The sequence below is a fragment of the Oreochromis niloticus genome, linkage group LG2 (assembly GCF_001858045.2).
Source record: "Oreochromis niloticus isolate F11D_XX linkage group LG2, O_niloticus_UMD_NMBU, whole genome shotgun sequence".
In the NCBI taxonomy this organism is placed as follows: domain Eukaryota; kingdom Metazoa; phylum Chordata; class Actinopteri; order Cichliformes; family Cichlidae; genus Oreochromis; species Oreochromis niloticus.
In genome coordinates this window covers 25503590-25520472 of record NC_031966.2, presented here as the reverse complement: position 1 = coordinate 25520472, position 16883 = coordinate 25503590, and the positions used below count along the sequence as shown (strand labels likewise).

General features: G+C 39.2%; 1 long non-coding RNA gene across 1 annotated transcript; it reads right to left on the bottom strand.

Annotated features, from left to right (window-relative positions):
• Positions 1–1715: 1715 nt before the first annotated feature.
• On the bottom strand, positions 1716–3342 carry LOC106099043 (uncharacterized). Its single transcript, XR_001225354.3, has 2 exons — positions 3010–3342; positions 1716–2128 (listed from the first exon to the last, which is right to left on the bottom strand). It is a non-coding gene; the product is annotated as an uncharacterized LOC106099043 (long non-coding RNA).
• Between the last annotated feature and the right edge of the window lie 13541 nt (positions 3343–16883).

Here is a 16883-nt window from a genome sequence, read left to right as displayed (position 1 = left end):
TAACCAATTAAAAAAAAGAGACAACAAATATAAAGTGGCCAAACTGTCTTCCATGTTCAGTGTGCATTATTGTCTTACATTGAATAAATGAAAAAGAAATACTTCTATAAAGCATGTAACATGTATTACAGTATTAGTATTACAAACCTTGCAAACTTAACCTTTTTAGTTTGTTATCATTGGTTGCATTTGTTGACATTAAATGTAGAAGCCTAAAGAAGCCAAACGATAATTCTATTTAAGCTGATTCATTTGATTCATCAGAAAGTCAGACCAATGCTGTAAATCTCAATCATGTGTTCTCTCCATGATCTTGACATCTGGGTACCTCATGGAAGAAAACTGGAGATATTTTTTTTTAGGGTATGCACCACTGAACAGCTTCCATTCAGTGCATGAGCCATCAGATAACTTTTCTGGAATACTGTCTGGAGCTTGTGCTCCATATGCATTCGTGTGACTCTTATGTTCCCTGATAGCTTTACTTGTAGAGCCATATTAGTGTGAAGCATCCCAAGATGAAATAAAAAGTAATTATCCTTTCAACCTACTTTTTTCTTTTTTTTAATGAACACATAATGGCAGAGACATATTCAGCAGAAATCAAAATATAATCCACTCGGATCCCTTGCTGGCAACCTCATTACCTTATTTAAATATCGGAGCTTCTCTGTAAAGAGAAGGAATGCAATGCAAGATAATCTTCAGAAATTGTCAGGTCAGATTTCCTGATGCTATTTCTCCTAGAAACTAACCGTTTGTTTGTTTAAAAAATGCCCATAAGGTCACCGGAGAAGGACTTTACCATTCAGGTCTTAGCCTTGCGCTATCTGGCGCTAATAAATCATGAGCTGGTAAAGTCAGGCTGCAGCTACTGCTTTGTGGATAAGGTTCAGGTGTCCATCCCTTCCCCTCCCCTGCCCACACTTAATTTATATTATAGGTGTAAAGCAGTGTCTGCTCAGCTAAAGGTCTCCTCCAAAACCCTCACGGCCACAGTTCTCCCTGGCATGAAATAATTTATGAACAAAGTTGCCAGATTTTATGAGACAAGAGTGTCAAGTTTGTGATAGCTTTATCTATTCTGGACACGGACTCTGACTGTCTAAAATATAGATCAAAGACTGTGCACTGGGTATAGATTAAGAGAATGTGGTGTAGAAAAATAATTTACAAAAACCATATTGCCTCAGTAGTTCGGCTCGTGTTTGTGCAGGAATAAAATCTTGGCGCATATAAAACACAAAACCAAAATATCTGTTAACGACAGAACAGCGGTATCGTGAAAGTCTGATATTTGGGAGGTGTGTTACCTCTTTTCACGTAAAGAAGACGTAAAGAAGACACCGAGCCTGGGGGGTGATCATTAGACCGGGAAAGAGCCACGAACCATCTATCTGTGCCGTTTGAAGCAGCCTGACAGAGCTGAGATCTCTCTTCTCTGCCTCTCAATGTCACACTAACCCTCTGTCCCTGATGCATTTTCTTTTCTTTTTGTCTCATCTGATTCTCCCACTCATGCCTCCTCATCCCTTTTCAGTCAGGCTATTTGTCCACATGGCTTTTTATTTTTCCACATCTCTATTTCTACAGTATATCTGAAGGCAAGCCACATAAAAGACCTCCCTAAAATTGATTGGAGGTGAACATTGGTGAGGTTTTATTGATAACAATAGCAATATGGATTCTACTTGTAGGACATATTCTTTATTGACCTTCATTGACTTCTGTAAGGTTGCAGAGTAACAGAGTAAATAAAGGTGCAAGTATGCCGGCATTGATAGGAAGAACTGATAAGCTTGGAGGCTTTTAATTCCTATAGAATGGACAATTTGGATTTTAACTGGAACCAATTCCCAGTTCTCAGACCTATACAGTATGGGTTAGCAGAGGCCACATACAATATACAATCCTGGCAGATATTTGTTTTCTTTCTGTAGAGGAGGTCAATACCATTACGCTGCTTAGAGATTTCCATCATCCTCCACTCTGACTCCGAGCTCTGCATCGTCTCTCTTTCAACTTCTTGGAGGTCAGAGGGACGGAGGTACAGAGAGAGCCCTCTCAGTGTTCGCTGGCATTTCTGCTCCAAGGATGAGCGGCGACAGGAAGGAAAAGGCTGCCATTTCTGCAAGAACAGGCGCGGGGGTCAAACTGATAGACTGGTTTCTGACAACAAACACTCACCAGGTGCCGGTTAAAGAGATGGCAGGGCAGCGAGTACAGGTGCCCTCGCTGGTTGTGTAACAGGAGAAGGTATAGTTCAAAGTCTCCCACCGCTTACACAACAGACTTTGACCACCTCTCTGCCGTCTGCCACTGTGTTACACAGGCTCTGTGGACTGCTGCGTGGCCATGTTCCTTTTCTATAGAAAATTTGCTTCTTTCACCAGTTTCTTCCTTCTGCTTTAAAAATGTGTCTGCGACCACTCAATGTCACCAAAATAATATTTTATTGGCTGAAAATCTAATCAGAATAGAGTACAACACTACAAATCTAAATTTCTCCATATTGCCTGTAACAAATTGTGACACAAGAGACTGTATTGAGAAATTAAAAAGACTTGCATCACATCCACAAAGCATCTATTTTTGTGTCTGCTGGAAAGAATTCCAAACAGGTCCACACATGCACAGACGCTCATAGCTTTGCCACATGACAACAGGTTGATGGATGGCCTGAAAGGTGAATCAAGGCGACTACCCAATGAGGATGAAATCAGAATAAGATGCCCGCATGTTTCTGCTGTTGACATCCTTTACCTGGTTTTGTGACAACAAAGCCATCATGTGATCTCTGCCATGGGACACAAAACCGCCTTTCCCAGAACTCTCAGGGGCTCACACACCAGCTGCATCATTATCTCTTCTCAACTCTGTTCTTCTACTCTGTTTGTCTCTCACAGTAATTCCTTCTCTCAGCAAATTCTTTGTCAATCCCTTCTTGACAAACATGGTTTAACACACTGATCATTTTCTTTGCTTCAACAAAAAATTGCTAACCTTTACCTGAGCATCAGAAATGGAGTGGAGGGAAGGTTAAACATAGTCTTTTCTGACTGTAACGATCAACCTTTCCTTTCCTATGGAGTGTGGTTTTGTAATGAAACAGTTGTGGCCTAACACACACTCATTCTGGTGGTAGGAGCTTGGACAGTCCTGTGGACAGTGACGCTGGTGTTCCAGCAGTTTACAGTTCATGGCAGGCTGGAGCTTTGGTGGTTCCTGGGTTCTTCTGTCATGGTTCTCAAGCTGGTCAGGTCTCGTGTTTGTATGTATCTTTTCCACTCACATTTTGTCTCCTGAAGCAGTTGCTTAAGGTCCACCTAAACGCCACCCTATGGGTGGAGCATCCTGTTCCTGCACTGCTTAGCACACACCTGTTTCAGATCTACTCATCGTCGTGGCAGTACTTAAGGACCAGCTCCAGCCACTAATCACCACCAGATTGCCATCTTCGGTTTTGGTATTTCAGCTCTCAATTTTACGTCTGTGTTTTTCTAGTTACTCCAGAAATTTCCTTGAGTATTCCCAAGTGTGTTCGCTCTCTGAAAGAAGCTTCTCCTTTGATTCCTTACTGTACCAATCAATCACTATTCACCTATATTACCTGCCTGCAAGTCCACCCTCCAGTGTAATCACCTACCTTTGAAACCTTAACCAGTGCTCCCTTTACAGCATTCTGTTTTGATCTCTCAAATTACCCCCCTGCTGTGTTAACTGATCATTGCTTCAAGACTTCAAGACACATCCAAATAACTTGCACTACAGTGCAAGTTATTTGGATGTGTCAAAAGTGCAAGTATGGTTGTTTAAAGAATGATCTTTGGATCTGCAGTTCTAGAAATGGATCCAAGAGACCCTCCCAGCATCTGCAAATCTACAATTATCCTTCTTAGATCTCCATTGAGTTCTTTGGAATTTCCCATTGTTTTGAGCATTGATCAATCCAGTGCTGTCAAATCATTTTAATCTGGCAAAGGGGAACTACCAGTTGTAGTCAACTAGGATCACTGCTAATAAGAAGTCAATCGGTCTTGTACTCATCAAGTATAAAGACAGTGTATCAGTGTATGCAAACTTTTGAACAGAACTGTAACATTCAGGAATAAGGTTTGGCTGTACGTAAATTTTAGAGTTTTTAATAAAAAAGGTGAAAACTAATTGGAAGCATACTTTGCTAGCATGCTATACACACAAGTCCCAACACCGGCATGGGAAATCCAGATTTCATGCTCGCGGCTTGAAACCAATGCATCGTTAAAGAGAATAATTATGATGAAAACAGTGATTTAATCTGACCTGTTGGTGGAAACATTATTTACAGTTTAACCGCCTCATTGCTGGCTCTGTGTTTGACTTGTTATAGTGTATGCAAGCATTCTCATTCCCATACAGGCAGCAGACATGCACTCATTGGCATATTTGCCTTGAGGACTGCTGCAAGACATAATGAGCCAAGTGAGTTAAGTACATGATAAAGCTAAAACGACTGCTTATAATGAAATGAAGAGATGACAGCAGCAACTGGCCACAGAGGAAGCTGGCAGTACCTCGGCTCTCAGATGTTGCTCTGCTCAATAGCGATCGATATTCAGACACAAATGCCCTCCAACTAAACATACACACAGACACACAACAGCTGCTGAAAGTCTCTATCTCCCATAATCAACTCATTTGTCTCTTGACTTCCCATTCCTTGCCAAAGCTGTCATCAAATAACAGTCCCTAATGCCTTTTTTTGTTTCATATGTACATTTAGTTTAATCCCAGAGCCTAACTGATACACTGGCTGGAAGATATTTTTAGTTTAGCATACCAAAAACTGCAACGCAGGAATGAACCTTGAGTTTACAATCTTTTGTAGAAATTATACAGAGCTTCATATCTAATTCAGACATACATGAAAATGTAATCTGTATTTATTATCAAGTATTAGTGACACTATTTAGGACAAACTCTAAGTTGTGACCAATTTTGACTTTGTAAGTCACTCTGAGCCCTTGTCCTACATTTTCCTTTACATTTTTAATCAATTTGTAACCTTCCATGAGGTCCAGTTTTAAGTGTATACATGTACACACTGGCACTGTGGTTGATATTCTCCCATAAGAAGTCTGTAGCTCATTTTTTTAAGATTGTTTGATCAGCCTGAGGAATATAAAGTACTTGCTCATAAATAAAAATGATAAATAATAAAGATACAGTGCTGTGCAAAAGTCTTGAGCCACCCCTCATTCTTTACATCTTGCTAGGAAAACAGGAAATAGGTGCAGCAATGTTTTTGAAATGTGTTTTTGAAAGGGACCTGTAAAGCAGGTGGAGGATTCAAACTGAGAATCTTCTTGCTTGGAGGCAGTATTTTTGCAGCATTTTTTTCTAATATTGTTACTCCCAAAAATCATGTATTAATGTAAATTTGTCTGGCTGGACACAATCCTTACACAGTCCTTGAACGTGAGCCTAAAGCAGAAGTAGGCTAATGCTAATGTGTAGCAGCAGCTTATTTCTACGTTTTCACAAATGCAATTTTCAGGTAAATTCATGAAATAGTTTCAACCCAGTTGTCCGTGTGTAAACAAGCAGTCTTTTGCACTTGTGGGTTCATGGACGGACAAGATGAGATGTAGATTTTCAGCACACACCAGGCTGTTTTTCTCCTGTCAGACTTCGCTGACCCATCCAGCACACTTTCAACCCAGCACACGATGTTTTGAAAACGTGTCAGACTTACTTCCAAACTATGCCGATAACATCCGCACTCCACATGTGTATTTGACTAGATCTGGGCTGAATTACTTTTATGCTTTACCGAACAAGTTCCACTTACTCCTCTGAGTGGGACTGGATCAGAAATCTTTCTTGTTTACATGTGAGTGTGAGGCAGATGGGCAAACAACACAGACAGCAGCCTTTCTTAGAGATGTGCAAATTCAGCTTACCGACGGTACCTGCCACGCTCTGCATTCTCTTTATGCAGCTGCAAACCAGCTACACCACAAAAACATAAAACTAAATGCCAGGGATGTTCAGAATTTTAATAGTTCGACGGAGCCACGGCACAGAAACACAGTTCAACATAGATCCTCATTATCATCAGCGTGTGCAGGCATTTATATGTAGGTGCACAGCTGAAGACATAATGGCGAATTCGAGCTGCGTGGGTGTTTTAAGTTGTTTAGTATTTGCCAGAAAGTGTTTAGGGGCCCTCACTGTCTGAACAAACGACACTCCGAACTTTTGAACCCAAAGCCTGGATTAACAGCTGACCTGGGAGCAGCAGAGTCTGGGAAAGTATAATTAAGGTTGATTAAGGAACATTCCTGGGGTCTGTTTCTGCATGTTAAGTGAGCTGTGGAGGTTGCAGAAGACCCGGGTCTCTATCAAAGTTCATTGCTGAGAAGGAAATCTGTATCATCATCACGAAAAATGCGACCTGGCGCCACCTGCATGCACAGATATATGTGAAAACTTACAGCCACACACACACACATACACAAACTCCCTTATTGTGTAGTTGCACAGCAAAGTGAATGGAGAGGAAAACAGCTACGAATGTTCTAGAAAGCCAACCAGTCATTACAGCAATTATCCCTATGGCGTCCAGTATAATTAGATGAACCATGCAGCACTGTACCTATAAATACTAGACTAAACAACAGTAAACAAAGGGACAACCGCAGCCAGCAACCTCTCACATTAGACTTCAGCTCCCTCCCACAAACCCTAACAGCAGCGGCATCAACAATAACTGTGGCAGCGCTGACAACAGCTGCAGCGGCAGCATAAATCAGCAATAGGATGCTCACAATTAAACATTGCTCAAGTTATTTATTACAGAAGCGGTCACAAAGGAACAAAGAAATGTTTTCTTGATTGAAACCACTGCTTTTTACAACATCATCAGCCCGCAGCTCTGCTCCCTTTCATTAGAGTTTTCTCCATACCCTCATTGTTTCCCCTTCCCTGTACTCTCTCCATTTTAAAGCAAATGTGTGTCACTTTCGATCAGTCTGGTTTGGCAGAAGTACTGAAACGGGCCTGGAGATAAACTACGCCTGTATTTCTGAGAGCTCAGGAAGGATCGCTGGTGAGCGATTTGAGAGGGCAAAGTAGGTCAGAGAAAACAGGAGCATCGCGTCATGCGGGGTGGACCTATAACCGAACAGGTGTTTACCAGGCTAGTAAATAGCCCTGCTGTGTGACTATATTTACAACTTCATAACAAATAGCAATTTGAAAGACAACCAATTATCCGCCTTAGTCAGTCACATAAGCTACAATTCAGTTTACAGTATTTTGATCACTCCTCCATCTTTACCTGCTGCACCAATAGTAGCTTTCAGGTGAAGGTCAGGCCAAGAGTGAAGAAAATTCAAGTCTAGGATTGTTGTGCGGGGTGAAAGCCAGTTACTCTGGCAGGCCAAAGTTACACAGATATCTTTGTAGAAGTGTTGCTTTTTTCCACAAAACAAATAAGATTTCTCTCTTTCTTTGTGTTTTTGTGTGATGAGGCAATGTGCTGTGAATCACTAATAGCTTATACTACTTATTTGTTTAACCATGTTCAGTTGCCTGCTCAGTGATGGACCCCTTCTATTAAGGTGTTTAATTCTGTCCCTGTTTTTTTGTTTGTTTTTTTCTTATTTCATGGAAGCTTTAAAAGTTGTACATTCTACTTTGCTGTACTTTATAAGTTTTTCCCCCCTTTTTCATAGTCCAAATGGCAAAACAGCATATTAATTTTATATTTTATACATTTTACTCCCTGAATATTTTTAAATTTCAAACACATTTTTCTTTTATAAGCAGTCCTATTGTTTGTTTGGGTTTTTTTGTTTAGGGTAGGGGTGACCAACTGCAGGCCTCAAGAGCTGTTGACCAGCAGGTCTTAGATGTGTCCATCACAGCTGGTTTAAATGACTAAATTACCCCCTCGACATTTCTTGAAGTTCTCCAGAGGCCTGATAATGAACTAATCATTTGATTCAGGTTTGTTGACCCAGGGTGAGATCTAAAACCTGCAGGACACTGACTCTTAGGGCCTGGAGTTGGCCTCCTGGTTTAGGGATCCATTAATGGTAAAGTTGGTTTATGTTAAATTCCTTTATTTCAGTTTTACTTTACTTTTTTGATAATCACATTCTTCTTTTTTTTTTATTACAGCTTCACAACTTTTTGTAAATTTCAACCATATCTCTTTCCCCACATGTCAGTGGATTACTTTACAAGCTCCATGGCATTAAGCTGGCATTGCATTGGCAGAGGTCTGCCCTGTTGTTCAGGTTAAATTGCATATTTACAGAAACAATAATGTTGCTTCTTTAGACGACATTTTGAAGACTTAAAAACAAATACAGGGTATGATCACAGAGACCCAAGGAAGTCAGTGGAAAAGCTAGCAGAGTCAACCTCTGGCGATCCCACATTCTTGAAAGCAGTGAGAAGATATTACCACTTTTAACACTTGCCAAAGAAGATTAAAAAAAATTCCCATGAGTAATTGCAATTTCACCATAATACACAACTGTTAAAGCAATGATAACAAGCAGATCATTTCATATTTGACCTAATGTAACTTCAACTATAAACAAACTAAGGAAACACAGCACATCACGCTGTATTGTTTTGAGAAAAGTCAGGGCATGAATCGCACTTTTATTTTGTTTTTGTTTTTTGTTTGTTTCTTCATAAAATGCATGCTGCGAATTCCTGGCATGACTTCACAGATGAGCAGCTTTGTGCTCTTTGTGGATAATATATGTTGGTGGCAGGGTTGCTGCTGCTGAAGGGGAACGCTCATGTGTGCGTTTGCAAGCAGGTGCGCCTGTTGGTTGGTGCATCCTCCATCTTAATTAGGTCAGTTCCACTTCTTAATGTCAGTGCTAATATTAATTTATTTAAACACTTTACCCGCCATGTTACCTCATTTTACATTACCACAGCGCAAACTAAGGTTGCATTATTTACCTGCCCACATTAGCGTTTAAATCTTAAAATTTTAATCAAGTCATGTGGAGGCTTTGGGTTTTGCAGCAGATAATAACTTCAATAAGGAGCCACAATAATGCTTGAAACAGTAAATTCAGCAGAACAGTATTATTTACATTGCAGCTGATTGCTGACGGTGTAAATTTCACAAATACTGTGTGGCAGAGCAAGCCTGCAGGAAGCATGCCTGAGCCGAATGTCTGCCTTGTGCAGACATTTTATGATACCTTTTATTGCCTATGACATAAACAGCACATGACATCTTAAAATATGTTTAAAAAAGGCTCGTCCCAAATTCTAACAATAAAACTCAGCAATGAGAAACAGCTGTTAGATGAGTCAAAATAGAAAAAACTGGCAAAAGGAGGTGAACAAAACATAAAATATCACATTTGAACACAACAGTGTCTAAACTAAGCTGCAGCAGGAGAGAGCTGAAGGTACTGATTCTTACGTCTCTTGTCGGGTGAGTTTAACCCCACCGCACACTGACAGCAGGTGACTTTGGTTAATGCATTTCACATCTGCTCGACATGCCACCTGGCTACCCTCTAAAACGCCTTAAAACACACACACGCACAAATACACAGAGAGAGCGAAGGAAAGAGAAAGTGTGTAAAACATTAGACAGAAATCTACTGAAAATTTCATTGGCATCCACTAATCTTTCATCATTCAACCCAGTCTCGGGGCAAGTCATGAAATAGTCAAGAAATGCAATCCATTTGTTAATGTACATGGACACAGATTGTCCTTTGTTTTTGTAAGAGTCAGATTAACTTTGAAACTCATACATTTCAAATGGAAGTGTGTTTCACGCCATCATAACACTTTTTTCTTTAAGATTCTTCTAATGAGCGTTCTCATCTATGCGATCTGGAAAAAAAGGGATTGAAAAGAAATGATGAAAGTTCTGTTGTAACCCAAATGTGTAAAGAATGAAAATAATTGTTAAAAAAACAACCAAACAAAAGAAAGTTAAAAAATACCGGTCCCACGTGGCATATATGCTACCACCTCCTACCTGCCGACTGCTACAGACAACTGGAAGCATTCCAAGTCGTTTCCATGGTCACAAATCAGAAAAAATTCCATGACTGTCTCACAAATTGATTTTTTAGACTGGACATGTTTGCCCGTGCCCATGAACACAAATCAGTAGATTCAATTTTGTGAGTATTTCACAAGCTGATGTGAGACATGGTTGTAATGAAATGTATTTCAATTCAATTTCAATGACGAGTTTGCAACAACTATTATCTCATGGGCACTTTATGTTATGAGGTCAGGTCACCTTATACTTTTCCACAATGTACTTTCAGACCTGCTGTAGCTGCTGATAGGCTTAAACAAGGTACACTACCAGTACAGTACAGTACAGTGATTTTCTTAGTAAAGTGATTGGGTAAAGTTCAGAAAATTGAATGGCAGCAATTCTCATGCTGTATATATCAAGCTATGAAATATTACTTACCATGCAGCAGCTAAAGGCAAAAAGGGGTTTTAAGAAAAAACGGTTGGGTATTACCAAAAGTGTATCTTGCAATGTTAAAGAAAATATTCTTCACTTTTATGAACAGAAATTTTGGTTTTAGGTTCAGTATTTAAATATAACAATAAGATTACAGCTAATATCTCCCTGTCTTCATACATATATTATTAACTAAAGTTGCCCCAGCTGATTTCAAAATTGGCAGAGCTGTACCGTTGTTTAAAAAGGAGACTGCAATTTTGAATGTCACTCTAGTTTTGTACCTATATTGCCAGTTAGGTTTAGAGGTTTTAAACCAGGGTGTTTAACTGATACTGCTCTATACCTTTGTGGTAAAACTAAGGTTTAATATGTTTGATGCTGTATTGACTGACCTTCAAAAGGCTTTTGATTGGATCTTTCTGTTCTAGAAGCAACATTAGAACCAAAAGGGTTAGATGATATTTCTATACCTTGCTAAAATCCTATCTATCAGAATGAAACAGTATGTGGACTCAAACAATGGCTCCTGAAAGTCCCCTCTTGGAAATGTTATTTGTGGTGTACCACAAGGCTCTATTTTATGCCCATTACTTTTTTCCCATCTATGCTAATAACACAATACAATACAATACAACTTTATTTATATTGCACATTTAAAAAACCAATGGTACACCAATGTGCTTTACAATAGAAACAGGGAAATTAAGACATTGGAAGCTTTTGGTTAATGGCAAAAATATATTTTCTGTCTACCCTACATGGAGTGAAAACGCGGCTCAGGCTGTGTCTGCTCTTGTAGTCAGTGAAAAAAATCCCAAGAATAATTCAATTGTGTCTGAAATTATAATCTGTTAGCCTTTGGTTTGAGGAAAACAAGCTTTCACTCCATGTAGGGTAGACTGAAAATATATTTTTGCTATTAACCAAAACCTTCCAATTTGCTAGCAATTTAGAATAAGTATGTGTACAACTGGTATTAAAAGTAAACTACAACATTTAGATTCTTACGCTGGGGGGAAGAAGGCATCCTTTTCATCAAAAGAAATGTAAAAGTTATGCTCTGCTCTGATCTTACCAAACTGGTCATGGTTTAGCGGCCTTCAGGAGAGACCCAATACACATTTACAGAAACCTCAAAATAAATTTGTACCTTATATTCTTAACTGATCTTAACTATCCAAATCAGCAAAGTCTGGTGTTTAATAACTTCTGTAGACTAAAATGGTTAAGTGTTCCAGTAGTGGTGGATCACTTATCTTTAAACCTCATGTATAATATTCATAGCAATACTTCTATAATGGTTTGGAGACCTCTTTGCAGTCTCTCAGGGACTTTCCATATGTTACTCTGAGCATTAAAACACAGAGACAAAAACTCTATAAATTACAATATAAAACTTTGGAACAAATCATGCTTCTGTGCAAATATGCTGAATTTAGGCAAAAATGTTAATATTTTTGTTAAACACAAAGAAGAGTGTTGCACAATCAACTCAGTATCTACTTTGTAACAGGCATAACTAAGGTAAGGTTTGCTATTTTAATGTGATGGTTAAATAATGTATTAGAATTCTAGTCAGCCAGTTTGTGACTGTTTTTTTTTTTTTTTTTACATGCACTTTTTCTGTTGGGCTTTCTGTCATGTAATGCTTCCAAAAGGTCCACAATGGAAATAAGCTGATCTTTATGATTAGTTTTTATTATTATCTTATCGTGGTACTTATTACATCCACAGTATCATGGTCTTTCTTCATATATGTTTTAGTCTGTGACATTGTTTAGTTTGGGATATATATATGACTGGAATGAAATAAAATTAATTAATCAGTCATTTAAAAAATCCCAAATTCCTTCAACTACAGCCTATTACCCACTGTGTGATGGTGAATTCATCTGCAGAAACTCTGCCCTCTGCCTATTTTTTTTCTCTGTAGGAGGTGGGTGAGTATCCCCCACAATGTCTATTTGCATGAACCCTATTATAAAGTGGCAACCATATTACTCTTTTTGTTTTTAGCACCTCCCTCTGTCTGTCATGGATGAACAAAAAAATGCAGATCAGTGTGCTTATTTGACCAGTGGCAAAGTTGAGACACAAACACAGAGAAAGGAGGCAACAGAGGACAAGACGAAGTGTGTATGCACTGAGCCACTTTTCCACAGGTTTGGGTTAAAGTGTTTATTTGTTCTTTAAAATGTTGCCGCCATGAAACAACTCACTGCTTTGTTCATGCTAATGCCTCTTTCTCGTCATTAACTCTCCAGGTAGCTCAGCCATAGCTGTTATCACTCTCTTGCGCTTGGTTAGCCTGGAACACTGCACAAAGTTTAAATGTCTACATAGGAGTACAATAGTTTTATTATACCTTTAGGTTAGATTATGATAAAATGCTTTTTCCCCCTCTACAGTACAATTTTTATCCAACGCTAGTGCTGGTAACTCCCATCCCAGCATCCCTTCGAAAATAACTAAGTCACACCCTGTAGTTAAACAGGGTATTAAACACACACAGACGCACATGCATGTACTTTTAACACAGAAACAAATGAGCAGGTGTCATTACCTCCACAATAAAATGTTTTGGTCAAACTTCTTCTCCAGAGTGTTTCATTCTCTTTGGTTTTTGTTCAGCAACTGTTAATAGAACCTCTTTGTGATTTCCAGTCACGCAGATTCTCGGGTCCAAGCACTGGCCAGGCTCTGTTAGGCCTGCGTCTGGTCTGTCACGCCAATGTTCAGCTGGACACACGCAGATATACTTCATGTACTCATTTCTGGAGCTTTACAACTCGAATCCACAACCATGAAACCCAAAGAAGTATTCTGAGAAAATGTTAGGAGGAGCTGGCTGCACATCACACGGCAACTGGCCCAGTAGTCGTGAGCGTGTAAGCACACACACACACATACACACACACATACACTTAGACACACCAGCAGGAATTTCTGAGGAAAAGGAAAAGAGGTGGTTGGAGGGTGGGTGGGGGGCAAAGGAGGGAAGGGGGGAAAAAGTAAGAACAACAGTGGCGAGACAGAGAAAGAGTACATGTGTAAGAAAGTGCAGAGCCTTTGAAATCATGCTGCCACGTCAACACCATGAACTAGCGTCCTCCTTCTGATGCACTGACACAGAAAAACACATTTGGCTAGCTGTCACTACAATAAATTCCACTTCTAACAAGAACTAGTTCATGACCTCGAGAGCAAAAATTACCTCTTGGACAACCCTTAATGTTTTCTTCCAACTTCCTAACTCCCATTTTAAACACATTAAAATAATCGACTGAATTAAGGCAACATGTTTAGAAAGCCTCTGGTTTCCATATGAGAACAGTAAGGTGAGAATGTTTTTTACTCTCACGGAGCATTTTGGGCTAAAAATATGATCCATGTGGCTTTTTGCACACAACTTTTCCTGCATTAAAAGCTTTTTATTAACTGTAGAGAAGTGGGCATCCACTAACAACTCAACAAAAATACAGGGACACTTATTTTATATTGTTTTGAGACCAGGTTTGCCTGCATTTGTTGGTGGGATTTCTTCTGCAACCTGGTGCAACCACAACAGTTTGAAAGATGTTAATTTGCTTATACAGTCAGTAAAGAAACAAAACAGGAGTGGATGTCACACTGATTACAGACTGGTTATGTTGCATTCTGAGCAACACTGTGGGCTGTTCAAAGCATGCATGGAGTCATGAGGAAAGATGCAATTGGTTGTTGGACTGATTAATAAGCCTGTTGTTTTAAGAGTCAAAAACTTAAAAGAAAATCCAAATAAATGGCACAGTGGTGAGATTTTAAATCCACAAGCCAATCAGGGGCCTTTCTGTGCAGGTTTTCTCCAGGCATCCTTTGACAGTTGGGAGGACTTCAATCCTCAATGCAAACATGAATTGTATAAGAAAAACAAAACAAAAATGGAAAAAATAACGCACTTTTATGAATGATTTATAAATCAATAGCTATTACAGAATTTATAACAATTACAAAGTTTAGCAGCTTAAAATCGAGCGCGTTTGCTTGTCCTTGAGAAAACATCTACTTCTACTTTTTCAGGGCGCATTGACAAGAATCATCTGATTTCAAAAGGCTTTTTTTTTTTTTTTTTTAATAAAGTAATGGACATAGAAGCTTAAAATGTTCCCTTCGAGAAATGCTTCAGATAAAGGTAAAATATTTATTTACAGCTGTGTTTTAATATTGTATTCCTGAACTCCCACTGTGTGGTAGGAACACACTCGATTGTCTTTACTTATGGGGAGCAGAATCTGTAATCCACATTTTCTATTTCATCTCCTTAAGTGGAACAACATAACTGAAGTCACTTTAAGCAGAGCGGTTCACAGATTTGTTGCCTTGTGTGCTGTGACTGTTTACTCAGCATGTTCAATAATGGCCTGAAAGGTACCCCTGTTTGTGTGTTATTAGTTTAGGTGGATTGTGTTTGTCTTTGAAAGTCAATCCATGTAATAGCGCAAACATTTTCTTTCAACTTTATTTAATAGAAACACCACAGGTGGAAATCCTGTATGGATTAACAGCGCCATCTTAGCTGATGCTAATAGCAGTAAAGACTAATTTGCTGGCTTTTAATGTCTAATACAGCTAAACTATACTAGCACAGTGATAACTTAGCTTAGGATCTTCAGAAAACTGCAACCGTGTTCACAGATAGCAGTTGGATACTGTTGCAGCCAGTTCTTTTCAACAGTAACACATCTGTAGTATTTCCATAGTTTCCCTAATCTAGCACTATGTTGTAAACAGATCATCTGTTTATGTGGATCGAAGTGTGGAAAAGGACACAAAGGCTAATATCAGGAGGGTTTGTGTGTCAGTTATGTCACACAATTTGCCCCCAGCTTGAGTACACTTTTGCTTCAGTTGCCAACATTTAGCTGCAATTTAATTCAATTGAACAACAGTTGCCTCAAGGTGCTTTATATTGTAAGATAAAGACCCCACAATAATATTGCAACAAAAGAAAAAAGCCAACAATCGGATCACCTCCCTATGAGCAAGCACTGTGGTGACAGTGGGAAGGAAAAACTCCCTTTTAACAGGAAGAAACCTCTGGCAGAATCAGGCTCAGGGAGGCCTGTAATCTCAATTTGACGATATATAAACTGATGTTAGCCTGTATGCATCAGCTAACATTTAACTTTAATTTAAACAACATTTTCTCTGCACACAGTTTGAGATAAGAATCAGCTGCACGCTCAGTACGTTCTGAAGAAGAAGGACCTCTGAGGAAGTGAAAGTGTAACAAGAAAACACTTTAGCCAAAGATCTTCACACTCCACACCGCACTCAGATGGCCAGAAATCCACCCATAATGTAAGTAGATGAAGGGATTTCAAAAAAACGCAAGGGGCAGGTGCACACATACACACACAGAGACTCCTTCATTCATATTTAGGTACAGAAAAGGGGGAAAGACTGCTAGTTATTTTCCTTTTGCCTACATGTGAATAACAATAAGTGGCAGTACTTAATAATCAGTCAAGGAATCACTCAGTTTTAATTACTATTTTTAGCATGTGAACAACATACTGTATACAGTGTAACTACTAAGTACTTGTACTTGCAGCTTGTAAAAACACCATCTGCAATAACTTGAAATAATTGTTTTTTGTATGACTTTTTCAGTCTCTCACATTATAGTGGAACAGCTTTGGCCCCCTTCTTCCTGACAGCATTGCTTGTCTTCAGGTCCTGACACACCATTTCAAACAGTCTAAACTTTGACTGAGACATAGCAACACTTGGATACTTTCTTTTTAATACATTCTGCTGTCAATTTGGTGCTGTGCCTGGGATCATTGTGCTGTTGCATGATCCAGTGTCAGCCAGGCCTTAGCTTCTGACTGTGGAATACTGTGGTCCACAGAGGAGTTCATGGTTGACTCAGTGACTGCAAACAAGTCCAAACCATCACACATCCACCACCGTGCTTGACAGCTGGTAGGAGGTATCTGTGCTGATACGCTGTGTTTGGTTTTCACCAATTGTGATGCTGCACACTATGACATCTCAGCATTAGCACACACCTAAATGCCCCAGACCAACAAACTGTTAAGAGTCCTGAGAATAAAAAAAATTATGTATATTTTTAAAGATTATTTAAGATAACTTATGAGAGAATAGCATTTGTTCAGAGTTCTGACGTTATTTGTTTTTTTACATGCACACACTATTCTGTTATTCTGCTATTCTGGCTAACAGTTTGGAGTGGGGTTTGATTTATTGGCCAGCATCAGAATAATCAGGGAGTGCTGAGAGAGGGAGCTAACACTAGGTGCTTTTTGATTTTTTTCTTTTAGGTCATTTTTTAAGATTTTAATTGGCACATCTGAGATTTTTTCCATTCTTCACATTGCTGTCAGGATCAGATCAGTGCGCTGTGCTTGTCCAG